Genomic DNA, 9,015 nt, shown 5'->3' with positions numbered 1-9,015 from the left:
CTGTGACTGAGTTCAAAGAAGCGTGGGATGAACACAGAAGATTTAGAATCAGAAAATAATATTAAAGATTGAACTAGGCCAGTTACTGGGCAGATTTGTACGGTCTGTGTCTGTGTATGGCCGTTTGGAGGAGGATGGGCAGGGGAGGGCTTCAATGGCTGGGAGGGTGTAGATGGACTGGAGTAAGTCTTAACAGAGATTTCGGCAGTTGGAACCCAAGCACAGTACCGGGTAAAGCTTTGGATTCTTGCCCAGAAATAGCTAAGAAGAAAAAAAAAAAATTTAAATTGAATCAGGTTGGGCAGACTGGATGGACCATTCGGGTCTTTATCTGCCGTCATCTACTATGTTACTATGTATAGACAACCAAGTCTCCAACCTATTGACAACAACCCCAGACTACAAGATATTCAGAAAGGAAATAAAAACTATACTCTTCAAGAAATCCCTTAATAAAGCTTAATACCATGATAAAGCTTAACCCCACTCTTATCATCCCCTCCCTAACCCCAGCTCCTACTTTTCCCTCTCTTGGAAACCTCTGATCTAACGTTGTAACCCTTCTTCCATAACTCTTTTTGTAATCCGCTTTGAACCGAAAGGTAATGGCGGAATAGAAATCTGTAATGTAATCTAAACCCAAAAGGGTTCTAGTGTGTGTTTCTGTGAGAAGTAAAAGACTTCATTCGATTCTTAACCTTAAAAAAAACATTGTAAAAATCAATTTGACTGAATCAAAACATTCTATTACAGAAAACAAAAACGGGAGTTTAATTAAAAAAACACCCCCAATCCAGTCTCTGGTTCAAACCCACAGGTTCAAACTCACAGGCTCCTCCTTAATGCCCCCTCCTCAAAGAACCAAATCCTTCCTCCCTCCCCCTATTGTACCACCCTCCCCTCCCCTTGACCCACTTTCCTACTCCTTCCAAACTCAACTACCTTGTTCCCTGCAACTCTGATCAATTGATACTGAACCGTTTGTAACTCTGTTTTAATTGATGTGAACCGCCTAGAACTCCCTGGGTATGGCGGTATACAAAAATAAAGTTGTTATTATTATTATTATTGTTCAAAAGGTGAATCCAAAATTGTTCAGCTTGTAGCAATCGGAGAGATCTGTTAACGTCTTCACCGATATGGTCAATAACACAGCAGCGTAGCTCACAAAAGGTATGATTAGGTTCCAAACAGTGGACAACGAGCGGGGCTTGAATTGTATTATTGTGTAAACAACTCTTGCGTTCGGTAATGCGTCTCCTAAAAGAGCGCGTAGTCTGTCCCACAAAGATCTTTAGACAGAGGCAAATAACAACGTAAACAACAAAAGTTGTAGTGCAAGAAGTCAAATGTTGAAGACCAAAAGTTTGACCTGTACTGGGATGTATGAAATTGTTGGTTAACCCCACAGTTACTTCACAGGTCATACACGCTCCACGCTTAAAGTGCCCAGTAGATTGGTTGATGGATTCAGACCGGCATGCTTGTGTATAACCTACATCAGAGGGACTTAGTAATTCCTTGAAATTTTTTTGTCGTGTGAACGCAATCCTGAAATGTGTTTCAGTAAACATAGGATGCAACTCCATGATCTCCCAATGTTTCCGTAGGATCCTTCTTATTGCATTCATTCTAGGTGAATACACGTGACTGTATCATCGCTAGTAGTTTTGTCTCTTGGAATGAATAAAAGGTCCCTATTAAGAAACTCCGCCCTCTTATAATCCTTCTTAAGTATCGGACCCGGATAACCTCTCTTCTTTAATAAGAAACTCCGCCCTCTTATAATCCTTCCTAAGTATCGGACCCGGATAACCTCTCTTCTTTAATAAGAAACTCCGCCCTCTTATAAGCCTTCTTAAGTATCGGACCCGGATAACCTCTCTTCTTTAATAAGAAACTCCGCCCTCTTATAAGCCTTCTTAAGTATCGGACCCGGATAACCTCTCTTCTTTAATAAGAAACTCCGCCCTCTTATAATCCTTCTTAAGTATCGGACCCGGATAACCTCTCTTCTTTAATAAGAAACTCCGCCCTCTTATAAGCCTTCTTAAGTATCGGACCCGGATAACCTCTCTTCTTTAATAAGAAACTCCGCCCTCTTATAAGCCTTCTTAAGTATCGGACCCGGATAACCTCTCTTCTTTAATAAGAAACTCCGCCCTCTTATAAGCCTTCTTAAGTATCGGACCCGGATAACCTCTCTTCTTTAATAAGAAACTCCGCTCTCTTATAAGCCTTCTTAAGTATCGGACCCGGATAACCTCTCTTCTTTAATAAGAAACTCCGCCCTCTTATAAGCCTTCTTAAGTATCGGACCCGGATAACCTCTCTTCTTTAATAAGAAACTCCACCCTCTTATAAGCCTTCTTAAGTATCAGACCCGGATAACCTCTCTTCTTTAATCTGAGAAGTTGGAAGGCTGCGTTTCAGAGAAGCAGGGTGATTGCTATAAAAATCAAGGAACGTATTCCTGTCAGTGGTCTTCCTAAATATGGTAGTCTCAATCGCCCCTCCTTCTTGGTAACTAATACATCTATATGCAAGTTTAAAGAAGAGAGGTTATCCGGGTCCGATACTTAAGAAGGCTTATAAGAGGGCGGAGTTTCTTAATAGGGACCTTTTATTCATTCTAAGAGACAAAACTACTAGTGATGATACAGTCACGTGCATTCACCTAGAACAGGGGTCTCAAAGTCCCTCCTGGAGGGCCGCAATCCAGTCGGGTTTTCAGGTTTCCCCCAATGAATATGCATGAGATCTATTTGCATGCACTTCTTTCAATGCATAGTCATTGAGGAAATCCTGAAAAGCCGACTGGATTGCGGCCCTCAAGGAGGGACTTTGAGATCCCTGACCTAGAATGAATGCAATAAGAAGGATCCTACGGAAACATTGGGAGATCATGGAGTTGCATCCTATGTTTACTGAAACACATTTCAGGATTGCGTTCACACGACAAAAAAATTTCAAGGAATTACTAAGTCCAGCCAGGGTACTGGATTTAGTGTGCCGCCGGCCGAAAAGTTTGCGAGTCACTGCTCTAGTGCATGGTATGGTGAGTTTTCCTTATCACTGACGCTTCTACCACATTCATTACGTATAGTGTAGGAGAGTAAGGTGCAGTGGTTAGATCTACGGCCTCAGCACCCAGTAGGTTGTGGGTTCAAACCCCACACTGTTCCTTGTGATCCTGGGCAAGTCACATAATCCTCCATTGCCCTAGGTCAGGGGTAGGCAATTCCGGTCCTCGAGAGCCGGAGCCAGGTCAGGCTTTCAGGATATCCACAATAAATATGCATGAGATAGATTTGCATCTCAAGGAGGCAGTGCATGCAAATCCATCTCATACATATTCATGTGGAGATCCTGAAAATCTGACCTGGCTCCGGCTCTTGAGGATCGGAATTGCCTAACCTTGCTCTAGGTATATTAGACCAGTGATTCCCAACCCTGTCCTGGAGGAACACCAGGCCAATTGGGTTTTCAGGCTAGCCCTAATGAATATGCATGAGAGAGATTTGCATATGATGGAAGTGATAGGCATGCAAATTTGCTTCATGCATATTCATTAGGGCTAGCCTGAAAACCCAATTGGCCTGGTGTTCCTCCAGGACAGGGTTGGGAACCACTGTATTAGACAGATTGTGAGCCCACCAGGACAGATAGGAAAATGCTTGAAGTACCTGTATGTATTCTGCTTTGATTGCGGTTGTTTGACTACGAAAAGACAGTATATAAGTCCCAATCCCTAGTTTCCTTTACAGCAGGGGTCTCAAAGTCCCTCCTCGAGGGCCGCAATCCAGTCGGGTTTTTAGGATTTCCCCAATGAATATGTATGAGATCTATTTGCATGCACTGCTTTCATTCTATGCTAATAGATCTCATGCATATTCATTGGGGAAATCCTGAAAATCCGACTGGATTCCGGCCCTCGAGGAGGGACTTTGAGACCCCTGCTTTACAGGACAATATTGGGTCAGTTTTGTGCATAACGTAACAGTCAGGAAACTCACGCCAAAGCCAGAGTATATGGAATGTGATCTCAGTCTCCTGAATTTACTTCTAATGCTCACCTTAGTACTTGCACTGTACCAAAGAAATCCTCCATGCGGCATTGATAAGGTGTAACATATACAGGCAAATGATGATCAAGGCGTGCTTGAAAATTCTTTTTTAATCAAATTTGTGGCGCTGAAAACAAAACAACATTGTAGTATCTTTCCCGACACCTCAATAATCAGTGCTGCTCTCTGTGTACCCTCTTGACATTGAATACAAAGTCTGTAGCATAATTATAGCAGTACATTATCTCCATGTTATCGTCAGGAACCCACCTTGCAGTTTTCAGTCTTAACTTTTCCATTAGTTTCTGTGGTTTATCTCTTCAGTGGGTCCAAGAGCACATCTACCATGGTCTGTTCCTGCATCAGGGTTATTATCATCCTAGTGAATGACAAGGGGACAGAATTTGTCCCCGTCCCTGCAGATAACCACAGGAAACCATCTTGTGTTATTCTTTAGTGTCTCTCTCAACCTCAGTCCTTCCACACCAGCATTCTTTAATGCAAGGCTTGAGGGTCAGTGGCTAGGCCCATTCATACTCTGATTCTTATGTGAGCCAAGTAAAGGGTAATGAAGCCATTGTGACATCACTGATGAGGTTGGATCTTAGGTATTGGTGGAATGAGGCATTATGACATCACAAGCTCAGCTAATTACTTATGCTCACTAATACTTATGGGGAATTTAGGAGACACCTAAGAACATATCTGTTCCTGAAGTATTTAGGTAACTGATCTGTACAATCTTATTCCACCATAACTGATTTCAAGAGCTGTTAATCACTAGCTTTTAACTTTGTTAACTCTACTCAGTTTGTAACACCTTTTAATCATTGTAAACCGCATTGAAATTCACAGTCCTGCGGTATATAAATTGTTATTATCATTATTATTAGCTCTGGAATATTGCTGTTGTTTGGGTGTCTGCCAAGTACTTGTGACCTGAATTGGCCACTGTTGGAAACTGGGCTTGATGAACCTCAAATGAGGAAAGACTAAAACGGTTAGGGCTCGTCAGCTTGGAAAAGAGACAGCTGAGGGAAGATATGATTGACGTCTACAAAATCCTGAGTGGAGTAGAAGAGGTACAAGTGGTCGCCATACATGAAGAAGGGCACGGTACTACTCGAAAGGGTCCAGAGAAGAGCGGCTAAGATGGTTAAGGGGATGGAGGAGTTGCCGTACAGTGAGAGATTGGAGAAGCTGGGCCTCTTCTCCCTCGAAAAGAGGAGATTGCGAGGGGACATGATCGAAACATTCAAGATACTGAAGGGAATAGACTTAATAGAGAAAGACAGACTGTTCACCCTCTCCAAGGTAGGGAGAACGAGAGGGCGCTCTCTAAACTTAATAATAATAATAACTTGATTTTTCTATACCGCCACAATCTTGTGACTTCTAGGCGGTTTACAGTAAAGAGAGCTGGACAATCAGCGAATTACAGAGTACAAATAGGGAAGATGTCGCTGAACAGTCCGTGGAAACAGAGTACAACTAGTGAGAATACAAGGTATCGACATATTGTTAATAGGTTTTAGAAGTGGTATCTGACTAGGAGATAAATCTATCAAACAGGGGATAGATTCTGTACAAACATAAGAAAGTTCTTCTTCACCCAGAGAGTGGTAGAAAACTGGAACGCTCTTCCAGAGTCTGTCATAGGGGAAAACACCCTCCAGGGTTTCAAGACCAAGTTGGACAAATTCATGCTAAACTGGTGAGACTGGACTCATTTGGAGCATTGGTCTTGACCTAGGGGCCGCCGCATGAGCAGACTGCTGGGCATGATGGACCACTGGTCTGACCCAGCAGCGGCAATTTTTATGTTCTTATGCTCTGTCAAAAATTACAAAGACTAGGGGACACTCAATGTAGTTACATGAAAATACTTTTAAAACCAATAGGAGGACATTTTTTTTTCACTCAGAGAATAATTAAGCTCTGGAACGTGTTGCCAGAGGATGTGGTAAGAGTGGATAGCGTAGCTGGTTTTAAGAAAGGTTTTGACAAGTTCCTGAAGGAAAAGTCCATAGTCTGTTATTGAGAAAGACAAGGGGGAAGCCACTGCTTGTCCTGTATTGGTAGCATGGAATATTGATACACCTTGGGTTTTAGCCAGGTACTAGTGACCTGGATTGGCCACCGTGAGAACGGGCTACTGGGCTTGATGGACCATTGGTCTGACCCAGTAAGGCTGTTCTTATTGTGTCCCAGTATGGCAATGCTTCTGGTCTTATGTTCTAACCATCCGGTGTCATTCTTTAGTGTCTCTCTCAACTTAAGTCCTTCTACACTAGCATTCTTCAAGGCAAGGCTTGAGGGTCAGTGGCTGTGCTTATGTGAGCCAAGGATAATGAAGCCATTGTGACATCACTGATGAGGCTGGCTCTTAGGCATTGGTGGAATGAGGCTTTATGACATCATAATCTGAGCTCTGGAATGTTGCTACTCTTTGGGTTTCTGACAGGTACTTGGGACCTGGATTGGCCACTACTGGAAACAGGATACTGGGCTTGATGGACCTTCAGACTGAGGTCTCATCTGGTGCCCTTCTTTCGTTTCTCTGTCAACCTCAGTCCTTCTACACCAGCATTCTTCAATGCAAGGCTTGAGGGTCAGTGGCTCTGCCCTTTCATACTCTGATTCTGAATCTGAATCTGAAACATTCTACAACAGATTCGGTAAAAAAAATAAAAATTAAAATCTCTCTTCTTTGAGAGCATAGACAACTAACTCAATATACCTGGTATCACTAAATCTCTTACTTAACTCAAGTGTTATACAGTACACTCATGGAACCTCAATCCTCCCTTCCCCATTACTCCATTCATAACTCGATTCTATTCAAACTGCTATAATGTAGCTTATACATTCCATAATTCCTTATATTGTAAATTGCCTTGAACCTAATGAGGCACAGTGCAACTCAGATATATTGGATTAGATTAGATTCTTCCCTCTCTCCTTAAAGAATGACGTGGAAATGGTTTCCCGCGGCAAACTGCGGGGACGGGAATAAATTCTATCCCCGTGTCATTCTCTACTTTCCACTCTGGCTACCTCCATCGTTAGCCCCCACGTGCAAACTACAAGTGGACATGTTCTTTTCCTGGGAGACAGGTGGCCAGTGTGCATGATTTTCTGCCATACTTCCTTTGGGTTCATAGACAAAATCGCGCGAGACAACGGCGCGCCGACGACTGAGCGCAGACGACTGAGCGCAAGGTTGACGGCGCGCCGAAGAAAAGCACTATTTTAAAGGGTTCCGACGGGGGGTGTTGGTGGGGAACCCCCCTATTTTACTTAACAGACATCGCGCTGGCGTTGGGGGGGTTTGGGGGGTTGTAACCCCCCTCATTATACTTGAAACCAAACTTTTTGCCTGTTTTTTAGGGAAAAAGTTCAGTTTTAAGTATAATGTGGGAGGTTACAACCCCCCAAACCCCCCACAACGCCAGCGCAATGTCTGTTAAGTAAAGTGGGGGGGGGTTTCCCCCCCACACCCCCCGTCGGAGCCCTTTAAAATAGTGCTTTTCTTCGGTGCGCCGTCAACCTTGCGCTCAGTTGTCGGCGCGCCGTTGTCTCGCACGATTTAGTCCCGTCACCCTTCCTTTGTAGTCTAGTGAATGAGCCATCGAGCACAAGTGAACAAGACTTGACAAACAATTATTGAACTTAATTGACGCTAATTTGGGTTTGCACATGCATCGGCCTATGTGCTATTTTATAACACTGGGTACCCATGGAGCTCTTTTTTCAAAAATTAAAAGCGTCCAAAGAGTGGCATAAAGGGGCAGATGGGCCATTTTTCTCGTCAAACCCTTCGAATTCGCTATCTTTGAAACCCATTTTCTAGAGGGATTTCTACAGTGGCTGTCTGAAGTGTATCTAAATCTGAAGGGGGTGTATCAGAAGCATGCTGTGGACGGGACCAGGGTGAGCTTATGATTTGGAAGTTTTTCTGCCTTAATCAAACATTTAAGAATACAGGCAGGACACAATTTGAACACTTAGGGCTAGACCTGTTTTAACAAGTTTATTTCATATTTGATAAAATCGCTCTTTTCAAAGATTACAAAGCAATGTACAATAAATAATTTTCAAATAAGGGGGACATACAATATAGGGAGAGGCAGACGTGCACTTCATGGGGAAATCAGGGAAAAACTACAATGTGATATAGGAAAGAGAACAAATAAAGATAGAATAATAGGAGTAATATTATATTAGATCAAGACTGCTACCTGTCCTCGCTGTCAGGCTCCTGAGGCGGGCTTGGGACACATGTTTTGGACTTGCCCTAATGTTCAAGCTTTTTGGACTTCTGTTTTTGTTTTTGTGGAGAGCATTTGGAAAATTACCATTCGTCACTCCCCTTTGCTCTTATTTGGAGCTGTTCCCCACTATTTCTCTCGTACAAGGGGAGTTGATGCTTTCCTTAAGTGGACTATTCTCGTTGCCCTGAAATGTATTTTTCTGCAATGGCTTGAGGTTGACGCTCCGGATTATTCCCTTTGGCGCTGTCAGATGATTACTCTCCTGATGTGGTAAAGAAGGGTGACGGACCTTTCTTCTCTATCAGGCCGCATTTTCCAGCGCACTTGGGAACCATTTTGGACCACTATGACTCCTCTGGCTCGTAGCCATTTGCTAAACTGTTGATTCTTTGTTTTTGTTTCAAAATGTAACATCCTTCAGCTACGCAGACGACATCACCATACTCCTCCCCTTCGACCCATCAGATACCACCACCACAACAAAGCTGGAAACAACCTTAGATACAGTAGAAAAATGGATGATGGATCACAAACTAAAACTAAACTCAGAAAAAACAAAATTCCTCTTGCTCGAACAGGCCAAAACGCCTGCCATCACAGAACTGAAAATCAAAAACACCAAATACCCAATACAACCCGAACTAAAACTCCTAGGAGTTATAATAGACAGATGT

Source organism: Geotrypetes seraphini, chromosome 2, assembly GCF_902459505.1.
Source record: "Geotrypetes seraphini chromosome 2, aGeoSer1.1, whole genome shotgun sequence".
Lineage (NCBI taxonomy): Eukaryota > Metazoa > Chordata > Amphibia > Gymnophiona > Dermophiidae > Geotrypetes > Geotrypetes seraphini.
This window is presented reverse-complemented; position numbering follows the sequence as displayed.